Source organism: Musca autumnalis, unplaced genomic scaffold (genome assembly GCF_047663935.1).
Source record: "Musca autumnalis isolate F117 unplaced genomic scaffold, ASM4766393v1 scaffold_2, whole genome shotgun sequence".
Lineage (NCBI taxonomy): Eukaryota > Metazoa > Arthropoda > Insecta > Diptera > Muscidae > Musca > Musca autumnalis.
This window is the reverse complement of record NW_027411755.1, coordinates 32711104-32733715: the sequence shown is the minus strand read 5'-3', so window position 1 is coordinate 32733715 and position 22612 is coordinate 32711104.

The following is a 22612-nucleotide window of genomic DNA, read 5'->3' as shown; positions in this document are numbered from 1 at the left end:
GGTCGGAGCGCAAAACAACTCTCGAACGGATCTTCCGATTCGGTCCAAAATTTGGCCTTCGTAATATTTTGTCCAAACTTAGTTTCGGTCAACTTCTTCAGGTACCTGAAAAAAATTGTGCGCAGTATAATTCTTGAAGGGAGTTACCGATTTGGTCCATACTTTACACATCCTAATATATCTACCAGATATAGATCATGTTCGAATATGGATTATATTTGTCCACTCTTTCGGGTTCCTCGAAATTTCGGATAAGTTCACTTTAAGACCTGCTCCCGAATCACTTTGCATTCGCTGCCTCAATTACGACGGTTAAAGTTTTCATACTTCGTGAGAAAACAGCCCGCAAGTTGTAAAAACCCCAATGCAGAGCACGATAACTCTCGAACTAATCAACCAATTTGGTCCAAATTTTGGCCTTAGTCATATTTTGTCCAAACTTAGTTTCAGTTCGAAGATGGGCAATACCGGTTCACAACCTCCGTTTCCCAATATTTAAAAATGTCACTAAAATGTTATGCACGATTTCTGTTGAATGGAGCAACCAATTTGGACCAAACTTTGGATATCCTAATATATTGTCTAAATTTAGTTTAACTTCTAAAATGACCAATATCGGTTCTCTCCTTAGCGCACCTCTCCCACAAAAGTTCAACATTTGTGCCTAAGTGCAGTTTAGGGTCTGTTCGAAGATCCTTTGGAAATGTATACCGATGGTCCTGTGTATAGCGATATTATGTTTTCCGTGGACAAGTCCATGCTTCCAGGCATACAGGTCCAAAAGTTATACGATGATTCAATGAAATAACTAGTGGGCGCAATATCTATCGAAGAGCAAATGCAAATGTTTAAAAAGGGCCACCTTGATAGTATTGTCAATGAGCTTGACAACATAAGATATACAACCCACAGCAATATATTTAGCCCACTCTCACTTAAATACCGCTATAAAAACAGCTTTCACAAGATGGTAGTTTCCCCTGTGGTTATCGAGTTTGCAATAATGTAAGTACACAACCCCTAGAATAAAGAAAATCTTTAATCGGCCCCGGGAGCAAGGGCGATATTCATTTATGTAACAACCTCTACAATCTTCTCACATTCATGTTAAAGCCTGATGCTGAAGACACCTTTATAAAATTACGATAATACCTTATAGTCGTAAGTGTTCATTATTATGTATAAAAATATCCATTAATGTTATTTATTAGTCTCAATAAACTAAACTGAATTAATGTAGCACGGTAATGCTGAGTACACATTACCAGTTTTGAATGACAACTTAACTCAAATATGTGACCATTCAGGTTTGTCGGTACACGTACATTTTGGGTGCTGGGCAGTCGGTAATCGATAAAACAAACTTTCATTAAAAACTGACTGACTGCTTAAAGAGGGCATTAGTAGGAAGTTAAGAAAGCTGGACTAATAATTGTTTTTATCTCGAAAACTTTTTAAGGATGATCCGTTAACAATCCTAAACGAAAATTTTCATCTGATGTAATTCGAAGGTGAAGCAAAAACTGTAAAAATACCTGTATTCTAGATATGTGCCTAAATACAACCAATCCGTCTGGAAATTGCTATAAAAATTTAATTTTTGGTACAAGTATAATTATAGTTTTTTATTTCATGCAATTTTAGCCTACGTGAAAAATCGTCATTTTGGACCATAAAATCGTCAAATTGTCATTTTTATACCCTCCACCATAGGATGGGGGTATATTAAGTTTGTCACTACGTTTGTAACTACTCGAAATAATCATTGTAGACCCCACAAACTATATATATTCTTGATCAGCGTGCAATTCTATAGCCATGTCCGTCCGTCTGTCTGTCTGTCCGTCTGTCCGTCTGTGGAAATCACTCTAGCGTCCGAACGGATTGACGTAGGTGGATGAAATTTTGGGAAAATCTATTATTTGTACGTAGGACTTTTGGTATTGAAAGCGGGCTATGTAGGTCCACGCTTTCGTATAGCCCCAATACAAAATAACGCGTGACGCGTCGTCGTTTTAAGGAATTTGGTTGTAATTTGGTATTTTGTGTCTCCAGAGGCCAAAAAACATTCCTACCAAAGTTGGTTTATATAGGTCCACGTTTTGGTATAGCCCCCATATAACGCCCCATATAAAGTACGCGTCATTATACCCTACACCACTATGTGGAGAGGGTATTATAAGTTGGTTTTGGCCAAAAAGTTTGTAACGCATCGAAATAATGGTCGCAGACCCATACTTATATATACCAAAATGAATGCCTCGACGAGCTGAGTCGATCTGGCTATGTGTGTCCGTCCGTCAGTCCGTCCGTCCTTCCGTCCGTCCGTCCGTCTGTCCATCTAAACCTTGAAATCACGCTACAGGTCGCAATTTTGATCGGATCGTCACGAAATTTTGCATGGTGATGGTCGGATAATATTTAGGGGTCGGAAAGGGCAAAAAACTCAGGTGGATAAAATGACAACTTTTTTTTCCAAAGCGAAAATCTCAGCTTCTATATGCAAAACCCGACAATGAAAGTAGAAAATATCACCTTTCTAATGATGTAAAGCAGGTGCTCGTAGGTGATCAAACAACGAAGATATTACAATAGTAGCAAATAAAACCCCAATTTTCATTTTTGCGATTTTAATTATATTGACGAATATCACAGCTTTGGTTGGGGACTTTCCAAAAGCAAAGTCTGACTCTGAAAGTAGAAGATCCCGTCTTTACAATGATGTAAACTAGGTCGGCGTAGGTAACCAAATAACGGAGATATCGCAATAGTCGGTAATACATCCCATTTTTCTATTTTTTTGGAAATCACGCTACAGGTCGCAATTTTGATCGGATCGTCACGAAAATTTGAGGGTTAATGGGGGTCTCATAGATGAAGAATCCTATTGATTTTGGTGATGGTCGGATAATTATTAGGGGTCGGACTGGGCAAACACTTATTTGGAGAAAAGTCAACATTTTATTTTAAAGCCAATATCTCTGTTTCTTTAAGAGGTACATCAAAAGCAAGACCTGACAAAGTAAGTAGAAAATATCACCTTTACAACGATGTAAAGTAGGTTGTCGTAGGTGGTCAAATAGCAGAGATATGGCAATAGTCGATAATGCATCCCATTTTCCGATTTTTTTGTAATCACGCTACAACAGGTCGCAATTTTGATCGGATCGTCACGAAATTTTGGGGGTTAATGGGGGTCCCAAAGAGAAAGAAGCCTATTGATTTTAATGATGGTCGGATAATATTCAGGGGTCTGAATGGGCAAACACTTATTTGGGGAAAGGTCAACGTTTTATTTCAAAGCCAATATCTCTGTTTCTTTAAGAGGTATATCTAAAGCAAAACCTGGCAAGGAAAGTAGAAAATATCACCTTTACAAGGATGTAAAGCAGGTTGTCGTAGGTGGTCAAATAGCAGAGATATGGCAATAGTAGATAATGCATCCCATTTTCCGATTTTTTTATAATCACACTACAGGTCGCAATTTTGATCGGATCGTCACGAATTTTTTTAGAGTTGATGCGGGTCCCACGGGGGATGAAGCCTATTTAGTTTGGTAATGGTCGGATAATATTCAGGAGTCGGACTAAGCGAAAAGCTTATGTGGAGAAAAGTCAACGTTTTTTTTTATGCGAATATCTCCGCTTCTGGTTGGAGTATTCCAAAAGGAATACCCGTCAATGGAAGAAGAAAATATCTCGTTTATATTGATGCAAAGTATGTTGGCGTAAGTGAGCAAACCGAGATATTGCAAAATTCAGTAATATACAAAATATTTCCATTTTTTGTAATCACGCTACAAGTTGGAATTTTGATCGGATAGTGACGAAATTTTTGGCGGTAGATGGGGGCCCCACAGAGGAAGAAGCCTATTGATTTTGGTGATAGTCGGATAATATGTAGGGGTCGGAATGGGGAAAAACTCATTTGGAGACAAATTCAAAGTTTTATTCTTTGTGAATATATCGGCTTCTAGTAGGGGTATTCCAACGGCAAAGCCTGTCAATGGAAGAAGAAAATATTACCTTTACATTGGTGTAAAGCAGGTTGGCGAAGGTGGTCAAACAAGGGAGATACCACAATAGTCGGTAATGCATCCAGTTCTTCCATTTTTTGCAATCAAGCTACAGGTCGTAATTTTAATCGGATGGTCACGAAATTTTGGTTGCTTATGGGGGTCCCAGAGAGAAAGAGACATATTATTTTTGGTGGTAGTCGGATTATATTCCCTAAAAGAAATGTTTACCAGTGAAAAGTTTATGCACAGGGGTAGTGGTGTAGGGTATCACATGGTCGGCCCCGTCTCGACTATAGCCTTTGCTCACTTGTTTTAATATATTTTGAATGTTTTAGACCCATTTGACCACAGAATTGGTTGTAATTTGGTATGACTAAAATCTTCAAAACACATTAAATGGATACACCATTTAAGGTGTTTTGAAGATTTTAGTCATATTTTTCTAACGAATTAGTCGTTAATTGGATTTTTGTATATCCAAAAGATAGAAAACTTACTCTCAAACAAGCTGTCCATATATATCTAGGTTTAAGTTTAGCTGGTACTACCCAATTTTATGTAGTTCGAGAGTTTTTTTTTTGTCAAATTTTCGAACCGAGATTGTAAATATTGATCCATGTTTTGGAAAGCACTACGATAACGCAGCATATGAGCTATTTTGAAGGGACTGATAAAATAGTTGGTATATACTAATCACTTCAATAAAGTTCGTGTTAGAGGGTATAAAAAGTTCGGTCAGGCCAAACTTACTGCAGTTCTCACTACTTAAATATATGTACATAAGTATAAACCATTTTTTTCTGACTTCTGATAATGCAGAAAAAAGCTTGTTTGCATTACATTGCTATGGGTTATTTGGCATAAATATCTCCCAAATTTTTGCTAGGCTGTTTCATATTAACAATAATCCCAAGTTTGCGTTATTATTCCAAGCTTCATTCCAAGTTCCACATGGGTGAAGTTGTCTCATAAAATTGCATATGCATAAAACATGTACATACATATGTAATTGCTTATATTACAAATATACACACTATCTTTTTTTTACAAAAATAGTTTTTTTTTTCTATTTTATTTAGATTTTTTTCCTTGGCTGATTGCTCTATCAATCACTGTCAACGAATTGTTTGCTAAGTTTTTTTTTTAGTTTTTTGTAATTCTAAAGAAAAAAAAACTTGACATGACTTCAAGCTGAATACAATCTGACAAAAAATATAAATTTAGATTTAGAAAAAAAAACATGAATTCAATTTGATGCAATTTTGATGGTATAACACGAACTCAATTGACTTTCGTTTCCAAAGAGATTTCCTCTTTTGTTGAGACAGATGACAACAACAAGAACAGCAACAGCAACAACATAAACCCCAGAAACGCAAGATGTCATCAACATCACATATGAAGGATTAAGAAGTGGAAAAAGAGACAGAGCAACACATACAACCAAACATGTTAAAAAATAGATGCAATTTAAGCACCCAGTAAACCAAATGTCGGATGTCCGACAAATCTGAACAATTTCGGAAGAAAAATCGTTGAGATTTCGTTCCGATTTCTAACGATTTTTCGTAGGGAAATTCGTTCAGATTTCGTTCCGATTTCGTAGAGAATGTCGGGAATAAATTTCCCTTCCAATGTTTTTCTTCCGATTTCGATACGAATTCGGATCGATATGTCGGAAACAAGTTTCCCTTCGCACAATAACCACCTTTTGAATATATCTAACTCCTTGCTGTTAGATACATATACAAAAGGTGGTTGGTTTCATTTTAATTTGTTGTCGAAAAACAAAATGCTTGGTTATAAAATTCGCATATACAATTTTTAAATGTTTTAAATATAAATGCAACTAATAATAATTCAAGCTTGTGCATTCTCATTTTTGAGTTTGGAAGAGTAGGTTGTGTTTTTTTAAAAAAAAAATAAATAATAATAATAATAATAATAATAATAATAATAATAATAATAATAATAATAATAATAATAATAATAATAAAATAGAAATACAAACAATTCTAGAATTTTTCTGTTCAAACATTTCAAAAGAATTTATAAAAGATACGTCTTCTACATATATAAACCAGGGACGCCAACTGTTCCGAGATAAAAATCGCTACAGCCACATACGCACCATAGGTCTGTAGCGATTTTTACCTTAAAACAGTTGACATTTCAGCTTAACAGTGGTTTTTGTATTCCAAAAATCACCACAAGTAGCGGGAAAACCACCAACATGGCACCCCTGATATAAACGCAATATCGCAGTTTGGATCAAATCACTTCCAAGGTTCCCGACGGTGGCAAAAAATTGGAAGGTAATCTAGCCAGTGCAATGGATGGCGAAGACAAATTAGACGATAATGGATCTTTGGCACAAGTCTCCGATGGTAGTTGTGGATACCACCGTCTGGTATCTGATGGACAACGGAAAAGGAAGAAGCGTGATGCAACTTATAAAATGTTTCAGTTGGAAGTTATCCAACTTCAGAAGGATTTGGCAAACTCCCTAGAGGAAAATAAGTCTGTATCGGCTAAACTAGAATCGGCCATAAAGACTCAAGAAGAGGCTGCCCAAAAGCTATCACTATCTGTTGGGAGAGAAAATGCGTGTCTCCGTATTATTAATAACTTGGAGAAAAAAGTGGCTATTCAGGCGAGTCTTTATCCACCAAACACGCCTAACCTTTTTATTGGAAACAAAATCGTTAATGGCGCTGACGAAATGTCAATGCAGCAATCGGTCAGTCAACCGCAAATTGAAAATTGGGCTTCCGAGGTATCAGAAGACCTCGACATGACGTCGAATTCTGTACCCCAGAAGAAAAATCAAACTAATATGGCCTCAAAAGGTGCAATCCCGAAACCAAAACTAGTAGAATCTGGAGTACGTACTAATACGAAGGTGGGCCAAAATGCCTCCTACTCAGAGTAAGAAGAATTCTGCTGGCAAGTCCATGCCAGCTTTTACACCAAAGATAAGGGGCGCGATATCACGCAATGCTTAACTGCCAGCGATTCGGCCATGTTGCAAGAAATTGCACCATGCCGACCCCCTGCGTTAAATGCGGTGAAAACCACAGTCCCAAGGTTTGCAAAATTCCATGTAAAGGTCCAGAGATGGTCATCGAAACAGGGGACCCTTCAGCTGGGGATACTGTAAGAACTCCTGCACCTCCTTGCAGATGCGCTAACTGCGAAATTGAAGGTCACCCTGCTTGTACTCATGAGTGTCCACGTCGCCTGGCTATTCTGAATAAGAAAGCAAAGGCCAGGGCTGATATTCAAGCCAGAGATTTAATTCGGTCACAACGTCTGACATCTGTACGTATATATTTGTCATTTGCTGCAGCTGCATTGGGCAATAAAGCAGCTCCCACTCCTGGAGTTTCGAGATCGGCGAGTTATACTTCCGGGCCCGCCCCTACTCCACCAAACCCAGGAACTAACATTGTTCAATTCTTTGGTACCGATTTCAATGCGAAATGTGAAAAAGCAAAATTTGTTGGCCCGATTTTCAACGAGATCAAAGCCAAAGCGGGGATAGATGCTGCCATGGCTGCATGGCTCTTGTTTATCGCCGGAAATAGGGAGTTTTAAGGTGGCATTCGTCAATGTCAATTCGTTGTTCTCCTTACCGAGGAGACACTTCTTAAACAACTTTGTTAATGATAGACGTCCTGATATTATACTCACCGCGGTGCTAATTAGAGATAAATACCGCTGCGTTTGCATTTCCATCTCCACTGGGGGGATTTAGTCGTGTGTAGCCAGGGTTTGGAGGGCTGATGGAGTTTCAGTGGCTTTTGCGGCTCTGTATTCTAGTCCTGCGGCCGATTTTCGGGTGGCTGATCTTCAGCCCTTATTCAACCTACAGTCGGAAGGTGAAGTGTGTATTGGGGGAGACCTCAATGCGAAACACCCATCATGGGGTGGATTAGAGACAAATGTCAGAGGTAGAGCCCTGGCTGCGTTCCTTATTGACTGCCCAAATTTTCAAATATTTTCTTCGGATATCCCTACTAGGCCCAACGGTCTATCCGGATCATTCATAGATGTATTTTTCCGAACCCCAGGAATCCCCCTGGTGGGTGGTAGTAGCTTGGCCACTGCATATGACTATGAGTCTGACCACAGGTCCATAGAAGTAGTGCTTGACATGGGCGGTTTAGAAACAAGGGAAGTTAGGACCTTCCTAAACTTTGAAAAAATTAACATTAACCGTTATAGAGGAAGAATTAGGGAGGGACTCTCAAGCATTTGCCTGCCTGTGGACAGGAATGTTTCTATCGAGGAGATAGACACCGCAGTCACTGGTCTGGAATCAGTCTTCAGAACTGCGATCGACGCGGCTGTCCCAAAACAAAAATCCAAACGAGCATCCCTAGGAAAACTCCCTCCTAGAATTTTGGGCTTTCTTCGGGAACGTAAAAGAATTTGCAGGACGATGAGAAGGACACAAGATCCCTCCCGAGTCCCAACTCTAAGAGCAGACCTGCGGAATATTGACCACATAATAGAGGATTCAATTCGCATATTTGAGCGAGAGAGGTATCAAACCTTCCTCGAGGGAATCACTGTAGATAACAAAACCTTTGGACAGGTCAAAGCAGCTGCTGGCCTTAAGTCCACGGATCCGGTAGGAGAGCTGAGGGACTCAAATAATGAGTTCATCTATGTCGATAGATTAAAAGCCGAAGCTTTGGCCGACCATATGCAGGATGTGCTGCATTCCATAGAAGGGCCGATCGACAGTTCTTTCCTTACCTCGGTTAACCAAGCTATCGAGGGGATGGACGATCGATCTCCTTTGGAAAACTTTTGTAACTCATTTACTGCAGACGGTTCGGCAATTGCGAGCATTGAAAGGTGGGGGGAAGCCGGATTCGTCCGTCCAAGCTGCATCGGCAATGCTCTTGCCCGTAGGCCTGCAAAAAAATCAAGTGTTTTGGACAAAATTCCAGACATCGCCCTCAAAAAGGCAGGAAATGTTATGTTTGCGTTCTTAGCTATCCTTTTTAATCACTGCCTGAATCTGGGTTACTTTCCAACAGCATGGAAACAGGCTATGGTAGTACCCATTCTCAAAAAAGGATGTCCGCCCGACAAGTGTGGAAGTTATAGGCCGATATCAATGCTGCCTGCCTTTGGCAAACTTTATGAGTCCTTCATTTTGAAAAGTCTGAGGGCTCTTGTCGAAGACAAGAGAATCCTCAAAGACTGTCAATTTGGGTTCAGGACAGGTATCTCGAGGTCTCATGCACTTTCGGTCTTCTCATCCTATGTGGTGAGTGGATTTGATAGGAGGCGTGCAACGATCGCAGTTGCTCTGGATTTCGCCAGAGCATTCGACTCGGTCTGGCAGGACAGCATACTTTTTAAATTAAAAAGTTTCGGTGTTGATGCTCAAACATGCAGGCTGTTGGAAAACTTTCTCAGGGGTAGGAGCTTTAAGTTCACAGTCGGAGACTCGCTCTCGAATGAACGACCAGTTAGAGCAGGGGTTCCACAGGAATCTCTCCTGGGTCCCATGCTCTATAATATATTCGTTAGCGACATGCCTGAACCCCCTGATGGAGGTTTGCAGCTACTGTACGCCGATGACGTCATACTGGCTTTATCTGAAGCGAGGGCCAGCACAGTTACTTCTCGCCTTAACGCTCACCTTGAGATCCTACAGGGATATTTCTCCAAACGGGGTCTCAGGCTGAATGTGGGCAAATGTTCAGCCATAGTCTTTAGAGGGAAATAAAAGGTAGTATACCATAATTTTAAATCCTTCCGCCCAGTCCTTAAAATCGGGGATCAGGACATTCAAGTCTTAGACAAGATAAGATACCTTGGCGTAATATTCTGTGAACGGTTAGAATTTGTCAGACATGTGGATTTCATCCTTGACAGGGCCAAAAAAATATATTTTGCCTATCAAGGAGTTTTACGACACAATAGTGGTATTGGTAATAATATAAAACTGCTAATATATAGTTCCTGTCTGGTTTGTAATCTCGTCGAGCCAGATGGAGAGGCTTAGGAGATGGGAAGAGTCAATTCTGACTTATTGTCTTGCTATGTGTCCATATATCAGTCCCGATGGATCTTTTAGAAGACCTTCATGTCGGGCAGTTTACGACAGGGCAGGTATGCAAAGAATAGACAGGTTCCTAGTGAGGGGGGCCCTAAACTTTCTAGAGACAGCACGGAACGTCGACAATGCGCTTGTGTAAGGATTCATTGAGCATCCCGCCGACATAGATACTCTTATGGTACGCAAACACCTGCCACCAGTGGCATTATTAAAATTATCGGAAGAAGGTTTATTGTATAACACCGAAAACGTTCTTATGTTTTACCACCGACGGTTCGACACAATAAATATTATTGACACTGTATACATTACGATTCAGTAGATATATTTGTAGAAATATTTGTATATAGTAGTTTTTAGTTTTAGTTCTCAGTTTTAGTTTCTAGTTTTAAGTCTTCAATTAATTTTAATTTGTCAATTTTTTGAATTGACATTTTGGGGCTTTATACAATTAATTATTAAAACACTCGTTAACTTAGTTGATATCAGCTCGCAGTTAACCTGCAGCTTTATACCTTAATGGAGTAGGTGGCGTTTGGTCACATGTTTATATTCAATTAGCAGTAAGTCATGCTGTAGAGCCATAAAATTCGTATTAATAAAAGGTGGCCATAGCCAAAAAGCAAAGTTCAAGCTAGTGCTGATAGACTCAACATATTCGTATACAATGTTTTTATAACTACAAAATGATAACTACAGTGAAAATAATTAGAGAAACCATTAAAATTACTATCTTCCAATTAAAATATAACAAAGATCAATATATCCGATTTCGCTCCGACATTTCGTTCCGAAATTATGTCAAGCACTTCATGCAACTTTCGTTAAGACATTGTTACGATTGCGGATCCGACATCGGACGTAGCGTCCGAATTTTGTTCCGATTTCGTTACGATGCCGGTACGGGAAAGATCAAATGATTACGGGCTGGGAAAGATCAAATAATGAAAAAGTGGCGTCAGAGAAAAATTTCTTCCTTCGATATTCATACGACAGATTATTCCAAAATCGTTCAGAAATCTTTACGAAGATTCGGAAGGTACCTCCGATTTTGATACTACATTATTCTGAAATCGTTCAGAAATCTACAAAAATTCGTAAGAAAAAATTCGCCTTCCGAATTTCCCAAAGATTTTCTTCCGATTTCGTTCCGAATTCTGACCGAAATCTATCCGATTTCGCTCAGACATTTCGTTGCGAAATTATGTCAACCATTTCATACAACTTTCGTTAGGATTTCGGATCCGACATCGGACGTGGCGTCCGAATTTTGTTCCGATTTCGTTACGATGTCGGTACGATTGGTTTGCTGGGAAAGATCAAATAACAAAAAAGGGGCGTCAGAGAAAAAAAATTTCCTTCGAAATATTATTCCAAAATCATTCTGAAATCTTTACGAAGATTCGGAAGGTACCCCCGACATTATTCTGAAATTTCGGAAGAAAAAATTCGCCTTCCAAATTTTCCAAGGATTTTCTTCTCATTTCGTTCCGAATTCTGACCGAAATTTATCTGATTTCGCTCCGACATTTCGTTCCGAAATTATGTAAACCACTTCATACAACTTTCGTTAATATATCGTTACGATTTCGGATCCGACATCGGACATAGCGTCCGAATTTTGTAACGATTTCGTTACGACGTCGGTACGATTGGTTTGCTGGGCAGACCTGTACACACACACAAACGTAAGTTTACTGAAATGCACTGGAGTTCCTTGCAGAAATTGAATGTGTGTGTGTCATGCATAGAAATCTTGCATGCAATGCGTTTTTGTACAGGGTGAAGTGAAAAGAAGGGCAACTGTACACTTTAAGTGATGAAAATTAAAAAGTTATTTAGAAAGTAACAACTGATGATGATGTTCTGGTCAGAGAACTGTTACTTTGAAGATGATCTTTTTTTTCATTGAATTCTTATTTGGGTTTTATTAAATTTAGTCAATATTTTTGGCCAATTAATTTTAAAGATTTATAACTCCTATATTTTTAAATTTCAATTAGTTTCTTAACCTTTGTTTGGTAAATGTCTCTACTTCGTGACATTTATCACCCCTTAATGCATATTTGAATAGCATTACACCAAACGTCGTCCATTAAAGCCGAGAGTCGCTTATTGTGTAAATGTCTTGCAATTGGAAAGGATTACAATTTGACTCTGTGCGTGATTGAAGATTACACTTACTGTGATGCAGCTGAATTGATAAGCAGATTATTTGAAATGTACATAAGCTGTACATTGGACAACCTAGTATTTCCTTCTCTAATGCATTCGACCATAATTTCAGTATAATTCAGTTGGCTTTCGGAGCAATATTATGTGATTCGTGGAAGCGTATGACAGTGAGGGTTTCAGTGTGTGGAAGGTTAACTGTTTAAAATATCGATGTATAAGTATATATGTATATATACCTTATTTTACAAAATTAACATATGTTGAAACTATAAGTTTTGAACGCTTTTCTGTAAAATCAAATGTTTTAGCACGATTCACCGAGGGATTTTTTAAAATAATAATTTGAGCGGAAGCTGTGGCCGTATTAATGTAAAACAAGTAAGAAAAGCGTTAAGTTCGGGCGGGCCGAAACTTGTATACCCTCCACCACGAACTGTATTGAAGTGAATAGGAACAATTAGTTTAATTTCGTTTTATTACAGGAGTAGTACATATATCTCTCCCCTCAAAACAGCTTATCTGGGGGCGACATTTTAGTTCATTCCAAAACATGGACCAATATTTACAGTCATTTCGATGGGATATTGAGCAGCAACCTTCAAAATACCGAAAATCGGGAGGTACCGAAAAGTTTCAGGTGGAAAGTTATATACCTCAACGAAGACTACGTACCAACTTGCAGCCATTTCGGTGTTATAATGAGGCTAAACCCTTCAAAATACCGAAAATTGAAATGTACCGTTCCATGGGGGTACATAAAAAATAAATTTCTGGGAGAAAGTTTTGCATCCGAAAGGAGGACGAAATATAAAATTTCAGCCATTTTGGTAGGATAATGTAGATAAAACCTTAAAAAATACCGAAAATTGGGAGATATGGGGACTATATAAGGGCGTGGACCTATACCGACAAATTTCAGGTGGAAAGTTCTATACCTCATAACGAAGACTTACTACCACATTTCAGTCATTTCGGTGGGATATTGAGGTCACAACCTTCGGAATACCGACAATCAGGAGGTACCGTTCTATGGGGGTTATATGAAGACGTGGACCTATACCGACAAATTTTCACTGAAAAGTTGTATACCTCCAACGAAGACTAAATACCAAATTTGAGCCATTTCAGTGGAATATTGATGCCACCACCTTCAAAATACCGACAAGTTTCTGGGGGAAAGTTTTATACCACCAACGGAGACTAAATACCAAATATCAGCCATTTCTGAGGAATATTGAGGTCACAACCTTCAAAGCACCGAAAATCGGGAGGTAAGTTCTTTGGGGGCTATATAAAAGCGTGGACCTATACCAACAAAATTCATATGGAACGTTTACCCCAAATGAAGACCAAATACCAAATTTCAGCCATTTCGGTGGATTAATGTGGCCACAACCTTCAAAATACAGAAAATCAGGAGGAACCGTTCTATGGGGGCTATGTGAAAATTACAAATTTCTGGAGGAAAGTTTTATACCCCCAACGAAGACTAAATACCGAAAATCGGGAGATATCGTCGTATGGGGGCTATATCAAAACGTGGACCTATATAAACATTTTATGGTAGAAATTTCTTAGCCTCTGGAAACACAAAATACAGGGTTACAACCGATTCTGTGGTCAAATGGGGCTAATACATTCAAAATATCTTAAAGTGACGCGTACTATATATGGGGCGTTATATGGGGGCTATACCAAAACGTCGACCTATATAAATAAACTTTGGGTGAAATGTTTTTTTAGCCTCTGGAGACACAAAATACCAAAATACAACCTATTTGGTAGTAAAATGGGGCAAATATCTTAAAAATTCCTTAAAACGACGACGCGTCACTTTGTATGGGGGCTATACGAAAACGTGGACCTACATAACCCGCTTTCAATGCCAAAAGTCCCACATACATATAATAGATTCTACCAAAATTTCATCCACCTACTTCAATCCGTTCGGACGCTGGAGTGATTTTCACAGACGGCCATGGCTATATCGAGGTAGAATTGCACGCTGATCAAGAATATATATATATATATATATATTATGTGGGGTCTACAATGATTATTTCGAGTAGTTACAAACGGAATGACAAACTTAATATACCCCCCAAAATAGGAAAAACACGTCGAAGGAAACGAGTTTTTGTGTTAATTTCCAATTATTGGCTATACAACACAATGTAGGACGTAATGCTCAAAGAAGAAATTTTAGAATACACTTCAGAAATGAGGTCTCTAATGTATGATTTTTTACTATATCCACTGTATGTACGGATGCAGACATTTTGAAGACTGAAAAATTGGGAGTTTTGATTTGTTTCTCCAATCGCGACGCACATTTTTGCATGTATTGCTTGAGATTGTAACCTTCACAGGATCAGAGCAATCCACTCCCAAAGTAGAATTTTTGTTCGTACATTTTTCAAAAACAAGTAAAAAAGTGTCAGTCGGCTTTGCCGACAGAGGTATACCCTCAGCCAATGTGAATTGAAACTTTCATATACGGACAGATAGAATGTACTTAGCGTCTCTTCAGAATTTTGTGGCCTTTTTTCAACATTTGAACTTGCCGACAAAAATGTGGATTAGGAATTGACACAAATGTTGAATTTTTGTGGGGGAGGTACCCTTAGGGAGGACCGATATGGGCCATTTTAGAAGTTAAACTAAATTTTGACAAAATATTAGGAGATCCAAAGTTTGGACCAAATTGGTTGCACCATTCAAGTGATATCGTCCTAACATTTTAGTGACATTTTTAAATATTGGGGAGAAATATCTGAAGTTGGGGACCGGTATTTGCCCCATGAAACTAAGTTTGGATAAAATATGACGAAGACCAAATGTTGCACCAAATCGGTAGAACAGTTCGAGAGCCACATATGGTGGCATAGGGCTTTTTATAACTTTCGGGATGTTTTTCCAAGAAATATGGACCTGCTCCTGAAACAACTTTTGCCGTCGTAATGGAAGTAGCGAATGCAAATTGCTTCAACAAAAATCAAAGTGATTCGAGAGCAGGTCTTAAAGTGAGGTTATACGAAATTTTGTGTGGGATGTACTCAAAGGAGTGCACAAATATATTCCATATTCGAACCTGATCTATACGGGTAGATATATTAGGATGTGCAGAGTATGGATTACATCAGTCACTCCCTTCAAGAGTTATCGTGCGCATATTTTTTTCCGAAGATTTTTGAATTTTTGTGAGGGAGGTACCTGAAGGAGTGGACCGACATGGTTTATCTTCGAACTTAAACTAAGTTTGGACAAAATATTACGAAGGCCAAATTTTGGACCAAATCGGCAGATCCGTTCGAGAGTTATCTTGCGCTCCACCCATTACACACGGTGTCAAAGGGATTTTTTGCAACTTTCAGGTTATTTTCTCAGGTAGTATGGACTTGCCCCTGATGAAACTTGTACCGTCGTATGGTGGACAGTGAGTACAAGTTGTTACAACAAAAATCAAAGCGATTCGAGAGCAGGTCCTAAACTGAACTATTCCGAAATTTTGTGTGGGAGGTACCCGAAGGAGGGGACCGATTGGGTACATATTGGAACCTCATCTAAGTCTGGTAGAAATTTCCTGATGCACAAAGTATGGACCAAATCGGTTGCTCCCTTCAAGAGTTATCGTGCGCACAAATTTTCCGAACATTTTCGAATTTTTTTTTGGGGGGGGGGGGGGAGTTACCGGAAGGAGTGGACCGATATAACCCATCTTCGAACTTAAACTAAGTTTGGACAAAATATTGCGAAAGCCAAATTTTGGACCAAATCTGTTCATCCGTTCGAGAGTTATCGTGCGCACCAGCCAGCCAGACAGACAGACAAACGGACGGACATTGCTCAATCGACTCCAAATTGTCTGAAAAACATTTCGTCCAAACATACTTGGGGTCTAAAACCATTATATCGATGAGGCACATTTTGCCCGTATGAAAGTGTATATACCCTCGTTAGCATAAATGCTAAGGATATAAAAATAGAACAACATTTTGCACAGTGGGCTTGGATGCAATTTTCGCCATTTAATATTTAAAATCAATTTTTGTCAATGATTGTACTCTTCGATTTTCTTGAATTGTTATACCCTACACCACTATGTGGGGAGGGTATTATAAGTTGGTTTTGCCCAAAAATTTTGTAACGCGTCGAAATAATGGTCGTAGACCCATACTTATATATACCAAAACTAACGTCTCGACGAGCTGAGTCGATCTGACTATGTGTGTCCGTCCGTCCGTCTGTCCGTCTGTCCATCTAAACCTTGTAATCACGCTACAGGTCGCAATTTTGATCGGATCGTCACCAAATTGTGGGTGTTGATGAGGTTCCCGGAGGGGAAGAAGCCTATTGATTTTGGTGATGGTCGGATAATATTCAGGGGTCGAAATGGGCAAAAAACTTATTTGGAGAAAAAGTCAACGTTTTATTTCAAAGCCAATAGCTCTGTTTCTTTAAGAGGTATATCAAAACCAAAACCTGGCAATGAAAGTAGAAAATATCACCTTTACAACGATGTAGCTGCTCAAACAACAGTCGGTAATGCATCCCATTTTCCGATTTTTTTGTAATCACGCTACAGGTCGCAATTTTGATCGGATCGTCACGAATTTTTTGGGAGTTGATGCGGGTCCCACAGAGGAAGAAGCCTATTAAGTTTGGTGATGGTCGGATAATATTCAGGAGTCGGAATAAGCAAAAAGCTTATGTGGAGAAAATTCATCGTTTTTTTTCTTATGCAAATATCTCCGCTTCTGGTAGGAGTATTCCAAAAGGGAAGCCCGCCAATGCACGATGGGGCCGATAACAGGTTTTTAACGCAAAAAATCACAGGGGCAAGCTAGACCTTCAAAATTTCGTGCAGATGTTTATAATCGGCCTAGAAACTAATCTAGCAGATTGATATCGGTTAATATATAGATATAGCTCTCATATATATGTTCGCCCGATTTCGAGTAATTAATGGACCAAACACGAAAATTCTGTCCAATTATTATGATATTTGGAATATGTGGCGGAATTCGGACTGGAAATAAGTTTGCCAAGTTATTTTGAAATCGGTTCAGATATGGATATAGCTCCCATATATATTTTCGCCCGATTTGAGGTATTTGGTGCTCCCATATATATTTTCACCCGATGTTATGTATTTTGTGCAGCAATCACGCTATATATGTCTAATTGTGATGACGGAATTTGGTCTAGAAAACATTATTAAGACTTCATATTGAAATCGGTTCAGATTTGGATATATCCTTCATAAATTTTCTCTGTCGAAGTCATTTGTTTTCTCATTTTAGTTGGTTGATACCGAACTTCCTTGAGAACATAGTTAAAATATTTATCTTTTGACAAATTGGCCGATACAGAGACGGCATGAATCAAGAGCTTGGTATTGTTGCCGCGTTCATAAAAGACTTCCGAAGCAAGTTTTCTTCCTTTACTATAATCCACATTAGGGCGCCCTCTCTTCTTTGTATCATTACCTTGTTCTAGCGTAAATACTGTGTCGCTAGCTAACCATAAGCTTTCAAATTGTAATACACGATTTTTGATCTCCAATTTTTTTATCCATTTTTGGTTAAAGCATGCACAAATGTTATAAACTTGTTTTTAACTCCCGTCACGAAGTTGTCATTGTTATTTTTGGTGGGAATGTGAAAAGGGACATAATTTTTGAGAAAATTAACTGAAATAGAAAGTCCTTAGTGTAAGGATTAAGGATTATTACATGCTTCAAAAGGACAATGGCCTCAAAAGTATGGGTTTCCTTCAAGAAATTCCCGTTTTTTCAAACAGGACAAGTCGAAACTCGATCAAGATCACCCTATATTGAAACTTTAGAGCTTTTCTGAGCATTTCATGGCTTTAGAGTTCATAAACAGGACATAACACTCGGAATTTTGCCGCTACAGTTGTTGTATATGTAGATGACCAATTTTTGTGGATTTGACGATCGAGTGTACGTTAGACTTGTCACTATAAGTACTATTACATGTCAAAAAAACCAATTAATATACTCTTTATGATCTCAAGTACAGATTTAGTTTCATTTTGTTAAAAAAATATCAAGAATTGTTTACACAGTTCCACGAGGATTCTCCGTTGTATACTAACTTTTGCGACATAAATTTTGGTATTTTTTGGATTCGAACCGTACATTTGCTAATGTACATGGTAGAATAAGGAAGGTAGAACAGGTTCGAAAAAACCATAGAAAATCAACCCTACACCTATGCCCGCTTTCTTTCAAAACTGTCAATGGTGACAAACTGCAAGTTTTGTTTTTGTTTATTTTTTGTTTTCAAAATTAATAAAATGTTTAAAAAATAAATGGAACATTATAAAGAAAAACAAATACATACATATGTATTTTTATGCGGATCTGCTAAAAATGTTGCTCCTACAGAGATGTTGGTGTTGTGCCATGTGGTCCCAATTCACATGCCGGGCATGTCTTGGATATCGTGGCATCAATTCGGGCCCGATACTGAGTCGACTGCATCGTCCGCTAAAGCCACTAGTTTTATATTGATAGTTGGCGTTCTACTGTTGCAAATTGCAATGGATGGGTGGTGGTGGCCTCCGAATACGCAATACGTACTGAAGCATTGTGCAGCCTGCGCAACTGCATCAGTATGAATGCTTTTCAAGTCTGCCTGATAAGTTCGTTGATAAAGAGGTCATCGTTTATACCTATTTTTCCAGATCATGAAGATATCTTCTGACGTGCATAGGCAAGGGAAGCCTGTCCACTATGTCATTGCAATGATGCTCACGACGATAACACACAAAAAGGTACTGCATCGACATTTTGTTGTGCTGATGCAAGGGTAAAATCTTCGTCTCCGTCTTCAATAGTGTCATGAGGGCACATTTGAATATTCTTCTACTGCGTAGAGCTAACATTTGCATACCACGATGGCGCCGCATAGTTTACCACAAATCGGCCTATTGTTTTGTAAGAGGTTACAAGGTTTCTTTATTCTGCCTGCCAGCGATCTGAGGACATTGGTCCTGCTTTTGATCTGTGGCATGCACGGGCAACTTAAACATGCTATGGGAATTTAAACCCAATATCTTGGGATGTTATCGGTCGGAGTCATTGACCAATATGTTCTATGGATACCAATTTCAGCCGTCTATGTGCTGAACAGAGTTGTGGCGGATATTTTCAGATCACACGAAACTTCCCTTTTTTTAATTGTAACGGCTTTTGTTTTAATTTTATTTTTATTATGATACAAATTCTATATGTATGAAATTGAAATTTGTCATAATTGGAACATTAAAAACAAAACATATCAAAATGGGTTTGACACAAGTCGGACACCAAAGAAAAAAAATTGTAATCAGCTGTGAGCTCTGCTATACCTTTCTTATTATACCATGCTAATGTATGCAAATATTGCGCACTTTTAATTGTTATTACGGAAGACAACCTTCTTGTCTATCAAATAAAACTAATTGTTTGTTGTTTTCAATAAGTTATAGTGATATTTATCCCTAATACATTTTGGTTTCAACGGTGTATACTAACTTTTGCGACAGACTGTATAAGGGTCGGAATGGGGAAAAACTCATGTGGAAACAAAGTTTTTTTCTTTGTAAATGGATTTCTAGTAGGGCACGGTGTGCCTTAACAAATTTAAATGGAAACTACAATGCTCATAGATGAGAATTATCAAGAAACAAAAAAAAAATCGCCGGAGGGATTTTAAAATAAATCGCGATTAAAGTTCACATTTTTAGGGGTTCTTTAGGTTTTCACAATTTAGCTTGGAAACCGCGAGTTCTATGTAAATGGGTCTAAAGAAAATGTTGTAGCAGAGAAAATTCTCCACAAGATTGGCCTTTATTATATTTTCGTAGGTTTTACCGTTTTTGAGATATAGAATTTCAAATTGAGACAAAAGAGGCATATTATGCTTGGTGGTAGTCGGATTATATTCCCTAAAAGAAATATTTACCAGTGGAAAGCTTATGCACAAGGGTAGTGGTGTAGGGTATAACATGGTCGGCCCCGTCCCGACTATAGCCTTTGCTCACTTGTTTTATTTTGCATTTTAAACTGGGTTACAAAAAAGCTATGGACCTGAAATTCCAGGTAGCGAAGGTGGTCAAACAAGGGTTTCCATTTTTTTGCAATCACGCTACAGGTTGGAATTTTGATCGGACGGTCACGAAATTTTGGTTGCTTATGGGAGTCCCAGAGATAAAGAGGCATATTATGCTTGGTGGTAGTCGGATTATATTCCATAAAAGAAATATTTACCAGTGAAAAGCTTATACACATGGGTAGTGGTGTAGGGTATCACATAGTCGGCCCGTCCCCACTATAGCCTTTGCTCACTTGTTTTATTTTGCATTTTAAACTGGGTTACAATAAAGCTAGCTTCAGGTAGCTTCATGAAATTGTCTTACCTTTCCAACGAAAGAAACACGAAGTCAAAAGGACCTCCAGAAAAGGAGCTACAAGTATTTGGTTTGACATACATATCACATTCTTAACACATGAGTCTAGCCAGATTTTTCTTAAAATTAGATTTTTTCCAACATTATTTGACAAAATAATGAAATATGTCGCATTTCACATGTCCATGTCTTCAAATTTGCACATAAAAAGGTCGCAAAAGTAGGAGATGGGTTTGAAATCAGTGAATGTACCTAAAGCCTAAAAAAATCCCTTGCACATAGGGTTACAGTTTTATTTTAGACAATTATAGACAGAACTGAACAAATAAACCCCATTCTTAGCCTTTCTGCTCTTTTTGTGGGGTGGAATGGTTCAAATATAGGATTCTCCATATGAATTAGAAGGAAATTAGAAAATATAGAGCATCAAAATGATATATAAATAGGATTTTCGAGAAATAAGCAAGAATAATACGATTTTTGCATTTTAATTATGGAGATGCGTTGTGATTGAAAACCACAACTAATTATGGAGAGTGACGTGTGCTAAACGCAACATTGATCGTTGTGTTTCGTCGTTAAAAAAGACCTGAACAAGCTGACGACGACGAGTATAAAAACCGTCAGCTTCGTCTTCAGGTATTTTGACATTTGTAGAGAGAAAAAGAAATCACTTTTTTCATATCAACTGGCAATAATAAGAACTGAAAATTAAAGTGACTTAAATCAGTGCAAAGGTGTTTAAGTCAGTGCCTATCGCCACCACCATATCAATTTATAAACCGCTATTGTCAACAATAAAAGGAATTTAGTGTATTCAATAAATTGACTAGTCTTCTCAATTCACGGAAACTGGGAAAGAAGCTGCCTGATATTGCTCACATTATCTGGGCATTAACCACAGGTATTCTCAAACAGAATAGTGGTGCAAAGAGAGAGTTTTCTCATGGAGCTTCTACATTTCATTTTTTACTTTCCATTTCATTTTTTTTTTATTTTTATATTTAAAAGAAAAAATAAAGCCATTTTTTCTTCACTCTAAAAATAACAAAATCATTGGCAAATTGCAAATGATTTAAAATTCCATTAAATTGTTCATAACTAGCACTAAACTCAACCAGTTATGTATGTATAGTGTGTGTGTGTCAGTGCCTGTTTATTTACCTAGTAATTTCCCAAAAGCAAATATGACAAGAAAAGAAAAACAATTTGGAGTGTTACGAAAAAATAACAAAATTTTCAATTACTCCATTACACTTTGTACACAGAAGACGCAGCAGAGCTATGCAATTTTTGGAAGTTAAACAATGAAACACCCACCAACAACACTCTCCTCTGTACAAAACAAAAAAAGGGTACACTTTTTAGGAAGCGGGTGGTCGAACTAGGAAACTATCAAAAACGCAGCAGCACCTGCAATCACCCCCCCCAAAAAAAAAAAAAAACAAATTTCTTTGTGTTGTAGAATATGCAACAATGTATTGGGGGACATCACCTTTAGAACAACATAATAGCATTGTACCAAGATAAACAACATCCTTTTTTGGGAAACAAACTACGGCATCATCATCGTAGTGACAAGCTAGAAGAAGGAACTACAACTGCTGTTATGTTAACACAAAACAACAGCTTGATTTAGGAGGAAAAAAATACGGAAAATAACAATACAACCAGCTGACCAAATGTTAAACAACGACAAAGTTAGATGTTTATGACAAACGCATAGTGTTTCTTGTCAAAGATGACAAAGACAATGTCCCGAAAAAAGTTCTAAGTTTCAGCTTAAATTGTAATTTATATATAAGGAAGCAAAGGAAGACTCTTTAAAAACACTATTGGTTATTAGAAACAAATCTTCTTAGAATCCAAAAAGGGGTTTAATAGTCTTGAAAAGCCTATCATATGGATGTGCTTGGTGT